Source organism: Symphalangus syndactylus, chromosome 22 (genome assembly GCF_028878055.3).
Source record: "Symphalangus syndactylus isolate Jambi chromosome 22, NHGRI_mSymSyn1-v2.1_pri, whole genome shotgun sequence".
Classification (NCBI taxonomy): Eukaryota; Metazoa; Chordata; class Mammalia; order Primates; family Hylobatidae; genus Symphalangus; species Symphalangus syndactylus.
The window spans coordinates 52,826,948-52,841,505 of NC_072444.2; the positions used below are offsets into that span (position 1 = coordinate 52,826,948).

The 14,558-nt window shown below is 41.2% G+C and overlaps 1 long non-coding RNA gene across 1 annotated transcript in view; it reads right to left on the reverse strand.

The window, feature by feature from the left end:
• The window catches only part of LOC129472606 (uncharacterized), a 187,514-nt gene extending 173,675 nt beyond the window's left edge, over positions 1-13,839 (reverse strand). The window contains exon 1 of the long non-coding RNA XR_010118849.1: positions 13,009-13,839. This is a non-coding gene — a long non-coding RNA (uncharacterized lncRNA). The remainder of the gene's footprint in view (positions 1-13,008) is intronic.
• Positions 13,840-14,558: the final 719 nt, after the last annotated feature.

The window sequence follows — 14,558 nt, forward strand, 5'->3', positions numbered from 1 at the left end:
GATTCAAGACTTGATTTTGGTTTTCGTAAGGGCTCGTCTATACTAGGTCTGCCCTTAATTCTGAGGTATATCCTTTAGACATCTCAAGTGAAGGCCTTAGTTTTTACAGGGTTCCTCTTACTTATTGTATCCTGAACTCCACTGATTTCTACATCTCCCTGCAGTACCATGAGATTGCAGAAAGTCCTGCGTTGCTTTGTTGCTTATAGTCTCTTTATGTTGGCCCATGCAACTTAGAAACTGGCAAATACCTTACGTGAAAGCAAGGCAGAATAGAGGGGTCACTTCTCTGAGGTTCTCTTTTCTCTGGGATCCTAATCTTCCGAGTCCACGTCTGCCTTAGTAGCCTTGAACTCCAGATTTTGCCCATGAGATTGCCAAAAATTCTGATTCATTGCTTCTCTCTCAAACTCTTGGCCTTGTTCTGCTTGTAAATCAGCCAATACCTCAAAAATGAAAGCACCAGAAAATATTGAGCTTAACTTTTCTTCAGGATCATGGCCCCTCAAGGCCTGGCTGCTTTGGTTATTCTCCAAAGCCTTCAAGGAGTAGTTTGCTTTTTTATTTTTATAAAGCTTTTATAGTTGTTCTCAAGGGGAAATATATTCTCATAGAAGCTATTTTATCATAGCCAGAAGTAGAAGTTGATTGGTTATTTTTAAAGTCCCCTAGTTGGCTGTAATATGTGATCATAATTAAGAAACTCTACCATAACTTATCGTACTCTCTTATACACATGCAATTTCCTCTGCCAGGAAAACCATTTTACATTCTCTGCTTGACTGACTTCTAGAGGAGCCTTTTCTTACCTAAGGACAGATGGGGTTAGTGGCCATTCTACATAAGCTCATAAAACGTTATGTCTATCCTATTTCAGCATTTATCCCCCTGTATTCTAATTTGTGTGCTTTTGCGCTTATCTCTTACATCGGACTAGGAGTTCCTTGTGGACAGGAGTCATCTCATTTTTTGTTGTAAGTATTTAATAAATTATTTTGAATATATCATACTGCTCTTTAGCGAGAAACCATCTCTCCAGTTGGGCTGTCTTTCTCACTCTTCCCAAACAACAGACCTTTCTCCCTTTTCAATTCCATGGAATAGCTTTTGGATCCATCCCAGCACATATGGCCTTTTGATCCTCTGAGGCCAATTTAACTTCTCACCTTCCTTGGCTTAATCAGTACAAAGTATCACTAATCCTGCTACCAACCTTGAATATCCTTCATGCTTCCCCTTTTATTTTCATATATGCATGGCACTATCTTTCTGTTAAATATACATATGTGTGTGTCTTTTTTGGTCATATTAATTCAATCAGTGAATAACCATATACTGAGCTAGTAATATATACCAGGCTGTGATGGAAGGTATGGCAGATTTTATTCTTCAAAGCTCAGCTCAAAGATTATTACCTTTGGAAAATTTCTTTCCAGGTCTGCTATTCTTTGGAATGGTAGTGTTCCCGTACCCAGAGTTCATAGGCTGATAAGAAAAGTTAAATGACCTCCTTATTCCATCCAGAAAGTGATGGAGAATATTTCCTGCATTACCCTAACCTTCTTCTCTAATGCTGAAATAGTGATATCATGTAGAAATTTTTCTAGATACATGCTGGGAGAATGGGGGAAAATGAAATAAAAACTTCTTGACAGCCCAAAGAGAAATATCTTCCCACCAGAGCAGCTGTTGCTAAGTTTAGTTAATGTGTGTCCTGTCAGAGAGAAAATAGGAGCTTTCCTTTAAATGTCTTTTTGTTGTTGTTTGATTGCTTGCCCATTCAAGTACTGATTAGCTTGTTTTAAAAGTGCATAATTTGCAAGGTGTATGTATGTGTGTCCATGTGTGTGTATATGCGTGTGTGCATGTGTGTGTGCACATGTGCTGGGGGGGAATGGGGAAAGACATTGTCATTCTCATAGTTGTGACTCTAGCTAAGCTCCTTCAGTGTCCTTACTACATTTCTCCACTGGTATTGGAATAATATTACGGATAATAATACAACAGCGTGTAGAGAGAATCTAGCCTCTTGTCTGTCCTGTCTTTTAAGCATCAAGTGTCTTTTCATGGTTCCCCTAGAGAAGTAAATGTAAATCCTGAGACCACTCCATGACAGTCTCGCAAAGGTCAAACACAGGTTCAGTAAAGACGTCCTAGAGAGGGACACTCACTTCAAAATGAAGGATCCAGGTACATAGCTGCATTTCTCTTTTCAGGGAGCTAGGAACATATTTTATTTATTTTTATATTTCCGTGGTATCCACTGCAGTGATTTCCACACACAAGAAGTTGGGAAACACATTCAAATAATGATAGAGAACTAGATAGATTGTCATCTGCCTTGGATGGATGGGATTTGACCCTGGCCAGAAGGAGGCGAAGGTATCACATGAGCTCTCGGGATACTTTTCAGCCCTGGAAGAGATAAGTGAGACACCCAAATTCCCTTTCAGACTTCATCTATCTTTCCCCTACTTAATTCTGTATATTTCCAATTCTCTGTAGATTGACACCAACAATCATATTCCAGACTAATGATTACCAATGGTTGCAACTATAAGCCTCATTTTTCAAGACAAAAAAATTCCTCTTGGGCATACACGTTGTTAGCTGGACTTTTATAATCCACTGATTGAGAAAACACATGACAAAATCAACTATGAATCTTGTATTACATTTTTAAGATATATAAACCAGAGCATCATCTGCACAGATTTAAAAACTAGCATAAATATCTGTGTGACATTATATATTAAGCATACAGACAATATTTGATGTATAAATGGATTTTCAGATCCCTTGAAATAATTCCCATCCTTTGTTCCTTATTCTCTCCCTCCATCCCCTTTGCTCACACTTCCTTCATCCTGTGGCACTCTTCCTCAAGGACTTCATCTCCCTTGCGTTTGAACCTAATTCTTTTCTGCCTCTAGAAAATATCAGGCCTCTTCTCCGTTTTTTGCCTGGCCTGCCCTTCCTGCTCCTTTCCAATAGCCATTGCTTAGCCATCCCTTCCTTTGAAATCAGATTTTTCCCTCTGACCTTTCAGAGGCCTCTCAAACTTCCTTAGCCTTGTGCAACCTTCGCCTGACTCCTGGCTATCAGCATCTCTCACTCACCCTGAGTCCACCGAGCATAAGAAGAGGTTTTCTTAAACTATCCTTGTTTGATTGCCTGTTCTGGCCCCAATTAGTTCTGTTTTGCAAGTCCTAATTTTGCAGGAATTCATCAGTGAATAGGTGGAGACCTCTAGTTATAACTATGTCTGTCCTTTGTGAGCAACTCAGGTCTAGGCCCTGCGTCTTGAGAGGTTTCCATAAATATTTACTGGAAGGGATAACATTATAAAGTGAGTGACATTTGTATTCTCAGATAACCACTATTTACAGAACCTAATGAATCTATGCAAATTAGATGAGCATGAGAGGATTTTGTGGCCTTCCAGGGAAGCTGCCCTGGTTTTATTGTCTAGGCCGACCCCAGACCAAGAGTGTGATAGCAAAGGGCTGAACTTTGCCATCCTGTAAACTTCACTCCTGTAGGTTTTATTTTGTCTCATGGACCCCACAGAACTAGCCTGTCCCCTCTTTCAGAAGGTAGTCCTCCACAAATTAGACAACAATTTTTCCCCTTTGTCTTCTCCCACTTCTGAAGTTGGTGATCATACGGTCAGACCCTAGTGGCCTGACTGCTGACCTGATCATTCCCCGGTGAACATCCCCTTGTTCACCTACATCCCTCTTAAAGTGCAGGGCCCAGAATGGAAAAGTACTGCTCAAGATGCAAAGAGGTGATACAGAGTGTGAAGAACAATTGCCTCCTCCACACTGATCATTATGGCCTAAACCCACACCTCAGTTTACAAAAGCAGTGTTGGCATAGAGTGTCATAAGAACCGCCATTTATGATTACCTACTGGTTGTATGTCTTTGGAGAGAACTTTAGCTTTTCTGAGCTGCAGATTTCCAAGCAAAAAATATGGCCAATTCTATTTGTCACCAAGGAAGTATAAATTTAAATCCATAGTGCAATATACTAGAACTACTAGAAAGATTAAAACAACAGAGGTAACATCAAGTGATGGGGAAGATGTAGAGCAACTGGAATTCACAAACATTACTGGGAGAGTAAACTGGTCATCACTTTTGAAAAACTGACAACATCTTCCATAGCTGATCCAGCAATGCCATTCTTAGAGATATGCTCAAGAGAAAAAACTACACAGGTCCATGAAGAGACATGTCCAAGGATGTTCACAGAAGCACTATTCACAACATCCCTAAATGGAAAACAACCTGAATATCCTCCAACAATGAACATAGTGATGTGGTCACATGATGAAATACTACAGGAAGTGAGAGTAAATGAACTCCATGTACAGGACTTAGTATGAATGAACCTCATAAACAAATGCTGACTGAAAGAAGCCAGACACAAAGGAGCATGTGGTACATGGTTATATTTACATACAGCGCAAAAGCAAACAAATTTAACCTCTGCTGCTAGAAGTCAGAATACTGGCTACTCGTAGGGTAGGAATTTTGATGAGAAGAGAGCATTACTTCACTGTATCTTCCCAATAACTCTGTAAGATGCATAATCTCCACTACCAATGAAGAAAGTAATACATAGAAAGATTAAGCTATTTGCACAAAGGTAGAGATATTGAATTAGAACTTGCATTAGAGGTGGGACTGACTCATGCTCTTACCCACTAGACTTTTTGTCTTGAATCATGTCCCAGAAGTGTTTGGATTGATGAAGTCTGACCCAACTTGCATGCCTTGCAGGACTCCTGAACTTTGGTTTGCTTTTTGCCCACATGTCTGCCTGCATACTGCCCATCTAGTACTGATGCTCTACCTTTTCCTGATCTCCAATGACAGCACAACTCTAGACTCCTGGCTGGAAAACGAGGATGACTGTGTGCGGAATATTCTGCTCCTGCCATTCATCTAGTGGGCCCTGTTCACACGTCTGGCATTGACAAGATGCCAAGAAGAAAATGAATAAAAAGAAAAGGTCATCCCCTGAAAGGAAGCCTTTGTATACTACAGGAAGCTCCAACTTTAAACCTGCAAATCTCTGTGGAGTTTTCAACCTTCATGGCTGAGTCCAGAGAAGAAATCTGGCTGAGCGCTTGAGACCACCCCTCAAAAAAAATTAAATCAAGTTCTCAAATGTTCCTGGTTTTGGCTTTCAGCTGTATGGTATTTCAGAGATTTCTGGCTCTTCTTAAAATCTGCTAGCAATCCCCAAATCTACAAACAGGCTTTAGAAGACAGGGATGGGGAGGGCAGTGAGAAAGATTGTTTCAGGAGCAATCCATCTGTAAGGAAAAGCTGAAACTTAAATTAGATACAGCTGAAAATATCTCAATCCTACAAGACGAGTCTTGACACAAGTCCTGCGGTAGAAGCATTCTGTGTGCTGAAAGAATTACTCTAAAATGCTTTTCCCTTCTTATTGCCCACTTACTTGCTTGAAAAGTCCTCTTTTGAAACTCTGCATTTTACATCAACGCAACACCTTTTTGGGTTACCGTCCTTGATGGATTCTAACAGGAGACATTTTTTTCGGCTGGAGCGGGGGGTGTCCCTGGAATTTTGGCTGACCTGAGCCAACGTGAATCATCAACACTCTGAGAAGACTCAGCCGCAGCCAATCAGACCAGAGTGACCACAACAAGACTAAAAATCATCCAAATTAAAATTGAACAGGACCAATGAAGTCATTGGTTTTTCCCTCCAAGAAGCAGTCCAGATTTTCTGTTTTACCTCTTTGGGCTCATAATGATCAAATACTTGACTTCTCACCACCTCCTCTTTGAAGTTCCTACAAATTTCAGAGTTTTGCAGACAGGGATAATGTTTGCTGGGTACTGATCCACGTCAGTGAAATAATCCATCCACTCTTATTCTCAAGAATCCCTGTTCTCATCTCTGGATTTCAGTTTTCCAGATCTGTAAAATGTCAGCTAACTAAAATGGGTTTGAGTTAAAAATGAAAGCAATGAAACTTCAGTTTATTGGGATGTTTTCTCTTATTTCAAAGAAGGTCTGGGTGACACCAGATGACTTAAAACCAAGTAGACCACAGGATATCAAGAAATTAAGGGACAATGTTTGGGGATCCAGTAAAACTCCAACCCTCCCACACGGTTTAGTCTCTCAAAATGCTGGTTCACTTCTTCCATATGCAAAAAACAAACAACAACAAAAACAAAAACAAATTCCATTTGCAAAATCAGCCAAATCTGATCTGAACTCTCCTGTTTGTCACAGCTATCTAGAGTTATTGTGCTCCACCAACAGACCATTTCCTCAGACACATTCTTCAGGAAAATCATATAATTTATTGGCATAATGGTCTTTTTTCTAAAGAAGTATTTCATTTTAATAAAAATGTGTATCACCATATTTAATCAATCAGGCTGATTGACAACAGCAATAGTTGAGTCTTGCAGCAGATGCTGCTGCTACCTCATTCTTATTCCAGTTTCATTTCTCAATCAAATCCATGTGTAAAAAACATAATGTGCTGCCAACACAATGTAATAAAACCTCAACTGAAATGCACACCAGCACGTCAGAAACTGATAACTCAAAGTATGGGAAAAATTAACTTCAGAAAAATCACTTATGACACCAGGGTATTCAAGTTTTATGGACAAGAGATGCATTATCTCACTATAGCTAACATGAATAGGCCAAATTCATGGATTTGTCCTGAAACAGAAAATAATAATCTCTAAAGCAAGACTTTCCAAAAGCTGGCAGTAGAAGCCTTTTTAAGCAGCCCAGAAATCATCCTTAAAATTGGGTGAGTTTGTAAGAGATGCACCATTTGTGTCGTGGAGCAATAAATTAGGACTTAAGCAACATTTTTTTTTTGTGGTGGTACAGACTGATTAAAGATGATGTATCACTGGTTGTCACAGATAGAACCAGCAGTTTTCAAAGTTAATGATTCATAAAGGAATAAAGGTAACCTAATTATAGCAATACCAGGGACAGACCCAGTTACTCAAATTCTGAACTCCTCCAGATTTCAGACTGGGGGATGTACTTCTGTAAGACTTTATTCTTGCAAAACCTGAGTTAGGGAGCAGAGATATGGGTCCCTACAAAAAGTAATAGATACATAGTCCAGAGACCTGTAAGTGTGCTGGGTTGAATGATGTCCCTCCAAAATTCATGTTCACCTAGAACCTCAGCATGTGACCTTATTTAAAAGTAGGATCATCATAAATGTAATTAGTTAAGACGAAGTCATACTGGAGTAGAGTGGGCCCTATATACAGTGACTGGTGCCCTTATAAGAAATCCACATGAACACATAAACATAATTGAAGACAGACATGTGAAGACAGAATCAGAAATTGCAATGACACAGCTACAAGCTAAGGATTGCCAAGAATTGCCAGCCAGCAACCAGAAACTAGGAAGAGGCAAAGAAGGATTCCTAGAGCCTTAAGAGAGAACATGGCCCTGCAGACACCTTGACTTTGTATTTATGGCCTCCAGAACTGCGAAAGAATAATTTCCTGTTGCTTTAAGCTATCCAGTTTGTGGTTGTTTGTTACAGCAGCCCTAGGCAACTAATACAGTAATAAGCAAAAACTAAGACCAAATGTCCAAGACCAAGGCAGGGGGCAAAAGTCAGCCACAGGGATCAGAACGCCTTTTAAGGATAAGAAATGTAGGAAGCTAGTTTCCAAGGATGGCTTTCATCATGCTGTTTCCTCACCCAGAAATATGTCATGGCCCACATAACCTAGGGAGAAACTCTTAATTCTTCATTTAAAAATTCAAACCTTCCACAACGAAGGTTCTCAAACCACATGTCTCAACATGATAAACAGATCATAACACAACGTAATAAAGTAAGCATTTAGACAATATCCACAGCTCAGCTAAGTAAACCATTTGTTTGTTTGTTTGTTTTTTTGAGATGCAGTCTCGCTCTGTCACCCAGGCTGGAGTGCAATGGCATCACCTCGGCTCACTGTAACCTCCACCTCCCAGGTTCAAGCAATTCTCCTGTCTCAGCCTCCTGAGTATCTGGGATTACAGGCACGTGCCATCATGCCTGGCTAATTTTTGTATTTTTAGGAGAGACGGGGTTTCACCATGTTGGTCAGGCTGGTCTTGAACTCCTGACCTCATGATCCATCTGCCTCTGCCTCCCAAAGTGCTGGGATAAGCAAACCTTTTATAGAAAAATGAAGCCTGAGACCTTTTGCTGTGTTAAAGGACAGGGATGTGAGTCATAGATAAGAGAATGGATCCACAGTCCATCAGGGAAAACCACACATCTACAGCTGATCGTAATCCCTTTATGCACGATCTGATCACACAGAAAGACATAGATATATTTCAATATTTATACAGATGTATAATCTCCTGCCACAGCTAGTTTCTGTGTGTAACAAACCCTTACTGAACACTAGCCAGGCACTGCCTGGGACTTTCACAGACATCTGACAGTGCCAACTGGCTTCACTCCCTTTCTGTGACACGACTGGTGTTCACAATAAGCATCTATCTGAGGGCTGCCTATGCTCCCTTCTGGAACAAATGGGAATCAAATAGGGCAGTCTATAAAGAGCCTCAAGTTCACAAATCAGCTGTGTTTTGTAGTACGTTTTGGTTGACCTATGCCCAAGGGCCAAGGTTCCAGCATGCCCCTGCAGTAATGTCAGGTGTAGCCAGGCCCTCCTGTTCTCATTTTCTTGGGTCATCCAGACCTGTTATCCAGGGCATGTGAAGGCTACCTGTGGAAACAGGCATGACTTTTACACAACTGGGGACTTTGGTCAGCATTTATTTGCCAGTCTTAGGTTCTCTATTAAAGCTACCAGCACCCCTGATGCATGCACACACCCACACATAAAACATTCGTACGTGCCTGGAATCATTTTTTCTGGACCTTTGTCCCCTCCCTTATCAGATGTATCCCCTTGGGTGTCATCTTATGCCTCACTTTTCACGAACCAGACTGGTTGAACCACAGTCTTTGGTGGGAGAAAGCTCTGCCTCCACATTCCACTTGCTTAAAGTTTTGACAGCCCCAACGGGATGAACAAATCTCCAAAAAGAGGAAAAGACCAAGAGACTTTGTCCCTTCTGGGCTTCAGTAGGAAGAAAGAAAGTCTAACTCAGAAGCGAAAGAGAAAATCTAGAGTCAGAGGCTTAAATGGACAACTCGCGTTAGAATAGGACCAAGAAATATAAGAACATGGTAAAAGCCAGGACACAAGGACACCAAGGGCTCCCTGCACAAGCACGGCCCTGGAGCTCCTACTTCTTACCTTCCTGCCAGAGGCTGCATTGAGCAAGGGACAGGCATGCAGATGACTATGCATCCTCATCCAACAGCATGCATGAGAGCTGTGCCTGCCACACACACAGACAGATAGGCATCATCTGTGGAGACCACCGCGGCCTAGAAAGATTTTGTCAGAAAATAGGAAGGAGGAGAAAGTTTGGAGCAATAGTTGGGGACCAGGAAGGAGATCACTGAGTTTATCACCCTGGTCGATGCCTTACCTTGCTGGAGCTCAGTTTCCTCACAAATAAAAGGAAGTAGTACTTGTCCAAAAAGGATTGTGCAGTGAAAAGAGCTCAGCATTGGGGTTTGATAGACCTGCTATTGCACTTAAGCTCTGCCATTTCCTAGCTTAGTATCTTAGACATTTTTTGTAATTTCTGAGCCACAGTTTATTCATCTAAAAGTGGAGGTTATAAGAAAACACAATAAATCATATATGTAAAGTTACTGGCTTTACAGAGTAGGTACTGTTAATGACAACTTTCATTATCTACCTCACAGTGATAATTTTTATAAACAGCAAAAAAGGTAATGCATGCTGGGTGATTATAAAACAGTGAGGCTCATTTTGTACATCGACTTGAGCGTCATCCCTTTTATAGTGCACACCTTGGGAAAGAAGACACTTCAAATGATGCTGCCATTACTCACCAAAAAAAAAAAAGGAGATCCCCCCACAAGAACAGAAAACCAAACATCACATGTTCTCACTCATAAGTGAGAGTTGAACAATGAGAATACCTGGACACAGGGAGGGGAACATCACACACCAGGGCCTGTCATGGGGTTGGGGGCAAGAGGAAGGAGAGCATTAGGACAAATACCTAATGCATGCAGGGCTTAAAACCTAGATGATGGGTTGATAGGTACAGCAAACCACCATGGCACATGTATACCTATGTAACAAACCTGTATGTTCTGCACATGTATCCCAGAACTTAAAGTAAAATTTAAAAATAAAAAAAGGAGATCCTTTCTTGTGGTTTTTTTTTTTTTTTTTTTTGAGACGGAGTCTTGCTCTTTCGCCCAGGCTGGAGTGCAGTGGCGCAATCTCGGCTCACTGCAAGCTCCGCGTCCCGGGTTCACGCCATTCTCCTGCCTCAGCCTCCCCGAGTAGCTGGGACTACAGGCGCCCACCACCACGCCCGGCTAATTTTTTGTATTTTTTTAGTAGAGACGGGGTTTCACCGTGGTCTCGATCTCCTGACCTTGTGATCCGCCCGCCTCGGCCTCCCAAAGTGCTGGGATTACAAGCGTGAGCCACCGCGCCCGGCCTTGTGGTTTTTTATTCACAGCCTACAACTTTGTGTGAGAGTTTCAATAGCTATTTCAGAGACGTTCAGAAAGCAGTAAGAGAGAAATTAGGGAAGGAATTTAGCAAAGTAACAATTAACATAATTCCAGGGGCTGAAGAGAAACACAAATATTGATCAGAATTAATTAAAAGAAGGCTAAGACCTTGCCATGCCATGGTTAAATAGCAAATCACCCAAGATAGCACCCCTGAGATACTGGATGCCCATGGGGAAATAAACAGGTAACTGTAAAGAAATTTGAATCTAACTGGACTGGACTTCTCACTAGCAATGAAGTATGCTAGAAGACACTAGAATACAGGCTTCAAAATATGAAAGTAAAATTATTTTGGACCTAGAGTTCTATATCCAGCTTAAGAATGAGAAAAATACATCTTCAACATCTTATGGCTGCAAAAAAGAAAGAAGGAAGAAAGGAAGAAAAAGAAAGAGAGAAAGAAAGAAAGAGAGAGAGAGAAAGAACCAGAAAATAAGAAAACAAAAAACATAATTTTCAGACAATCAAGGGTTCAGAATATTTACCTCACCCATACATTTTCTAAAGAATTTACCTGGGCTAGGCATGATAGCTAATGCCTATAATCCCAGCAACTTGGAGGGCCAAGATGGGACAATCACTTGAGCCCAAGGTTCAAGACAAGCCTGGGCAATATAGTGAGACCCCCGTCTCTAAAAAAATAAGAAAATTAGCTGGACACAGTGGTGCATGCCTGTAGTCCTAGCTACTTAAGAGGCTGAGGTAGGAGGACTGCTTGGGCCTGAGAGCTTGAGGCTGCAGTGAGCCGAGATTGTGCCACTGCACTCCAGCCTGGGTGACAAAACAAGATCCTGTCTCAAAAAAAAAAAAATCTATATCTATATCTATATCTATACCTATAAATTTACCTGAGGACGTACTCCCTCAAAAGGAGGTGGGAGGGAAAAATTAGCAAAAACCAAGAAAGAGAGAACTATGAATTATAGAAAAGTGTACAGTCAACCAGAATGTCGATGAAAAGAATTCCCTGGATAGGAAGTCTACTGAAAGTCTTGAAAGCAATTATAGAAAACTACTGAGTTTCAAGAAGATTGTCTTAAGGAGAACAAGTCTAAGAAATTAATAAAATTTCTACAGAGCTGGTTGATATTTGGAATATAGTCAGACAGATGTATGTTCTTTCTTCTACAAGAAAATATGGAAAGAATCAAAACTCATGGAAATAAAATCTGTACAAGAGCATTATTATATAAATAGAATACCAAAGGAAGATAAATTGTTATATCAAAAAGACACCTGTAGTCATGTTTATTGCAGCACTAGTCACAATAGCAAAACGATGGAACCAACCTAATCGGCAACAGATAATTAGATAAAGAAAACGCAGTGTATGTACACCATAGAATACTATGCAGCCATAAAAAGAACGAAATCATGTCTTTTGAACCAAAGTGGATGGAGCTGGGGGCCATTATTCTAAGTGAACAAACTCAGAAACAGAAAATCAGATACCGCATATTCTCGCTTGTAAGTGGGAGCTAAACAATGGGTACACGAGGGTATAAAGACTAAAATAATAGACATTACCTGTAATACCAGCATTTTGGGAGGCTGAGGCAGGCAGATCACTTGAGGTCAGGAGTTCGAGACCAGCCTGGCCAACATGGTGAAACCCCTCTCTCCTAAAAATATAAAAATTAGCTAGCCTTGGTGGCAGGTGCCTGTAATCCCAGCTACTCAGGAGGCTGAGACAGGAGAATCACTTGAAGCTGGGAGGCAGAGGTTGCAGTGAGCTGAGATCGCACAACTGCATTGCAGCCTGGCCAACAGAGTGAGACTCCATCTCAAAAAAAAAAAAAATAGACACTGGGGACTCCAAAATGGGGGAGGGAGAGAGAGGTGAGGGTTAAAAAATTACCTATTGGTTACAATGTTCACTATTTGGGTGAAGTGTTCATAAGAAGCCCAAAACTCACCATTACACAATATACTCATATAACAAACCTGCACATATACCCCCATGAATCTAAAACTTAAAATAAATAAATAAATAGAAAGAAAGAACAAAAGATCTTTAGTTCTTTAGGAAGAACTAAAATATGGTATAATTTTGAGCAATTAGAGGAGTGGGGGGAAGTACATTTGGCCCTGATGCTAGAAATGTTCTCTTTGACTAGCAAAGGGATTGTGATATTATTAGGCCTGGAGAAAAGAAAACGCAGGCTACTTAGTCCTGTACTAAACAATATCAACCTAACATAGATGTTCATTTCTGGCTCTTAATTTTCAGAAACTCTCACAGACACAGCACAGAAAACTGAGTGGCTACAAAACAAAATGTACATGTTCTCCACACTCACCGTGTAAAAAATTAACGTTTACCTTAACAGAAACATGGAGGCGAGGCCGGGCGCGGTGGCTCACGCTTGTAATCCCAGCACTTTGGGAGGCCGAGGCGGGCGGATCACGAGGTGAGGAGATGGAGACCACGGTGAAACCCCGTCTCTACTAAAAATACAAAAAATTAGCCGGGCGTGGTGGCGGGCGCCTGTAGTCCCAGCTCCTCGGAGAGGCTGAGGCAGCAGAATGGCGTGAACCCCGGAGGCGGAGCTTGCAGTGAGCCGAGATCGCGCCTGGGTGAGAGCGCGAGACTCCGTCTCAAAAAAAAAAAAAAAAAAAAAAAGAGACACGGAGGTGAAAAGGGAAGAAAAAAGGTTGGGAAGGAAATACCTTCATTTTGCAAAATGGGGGGTCAAGAGATGCATTTGAAAGCAACAGGACAAGAAACAGTAGTTTATATCTACTCTTTAAATGTATGTGGTAAGCAGTATAGGAAGTTTAAAATACTAATATAGCTATCAAAAATTGGGAGGAGAGAGGAAGGGAAGGTAGGGGTGGTGCAAGTGAGGTAAATCCTCATCTAGCCCATCAGGAGAAATGGATAATGTCTCCAGTTGACATAGCACTAAGAGTGGCCTTAGTGTATTATTTTGAGGTATGGCGGTAACCATCAAAGGTAAAACTGAAGAGAATTAAAAGTTTTTGCCTCTAGGCATTGATTGGGAGGATGGACAAAGAGTGTTTAGGGAAAAAGATTGGTAATTCTTGTCATAAGTCCTTTCTGATGTTTTCACTATTACTACATGAAAATAGTTTTCAAAATTAAAAACAAGTTTTACTTCACTGCTTTAGACTAGGCAGGGTTCTGGTAGGAAACAGATGATATTCTCAACCCAAGTAACTGAGCAGAATTTTAACAGGACCATTTGCAATTGTGTGGGCCGGCTAGGGTAGGCAAACCTACAAGGCTGGCACAGTAGCCACCAGCATTAGGTTGCATTGACCACCCCTCGTCCTCAAAGGCCAGGAGAAGGAAGTCTCTGCTGAATCTGGCAAGAGAGTGGCTGTATGGCAAGGGATGTCTGACAAGAGCTGAGGCCTTTGCAGAGGACATGATGACCCATGGTAACCACACAGGGAGAGGTCCCAGGGAAATAAATAACCTTCTTCACCCTCCTTCTCCTCTCCAGGATTCTCCTGTTGCTTCTTACTGGCCAGACCCAACCAGAAGCCAGAACTGTGCTGCCCAGTAAGAGAGCCACTAGTCACATTTAGCTATTTAAGTTAATCAAAATTAAATAACATTAAAAATTTAGTTCCTCAGTGCTTAATAACTGGTGGCTAGTGGCTGCCATCCTAGACAGGGTAGACATAGGACATGTTCATCATCAGTAAAAGTTCTACTGGGCAAAGCTAATAAAGGGTAAAAGAGGGTCAAGACCTTGTTCATGAAGCTCATCCTCTAGGGCACAGAGGAAAAGGAGAAAGATGGTGAGTGGATCTGGAGGGACAAACAGAAGATGTACAGCATGTACAGCACATTGAAATGCATCTTGCAAGATGCTCTATTAAAATGTAATAAAAAACTGGAG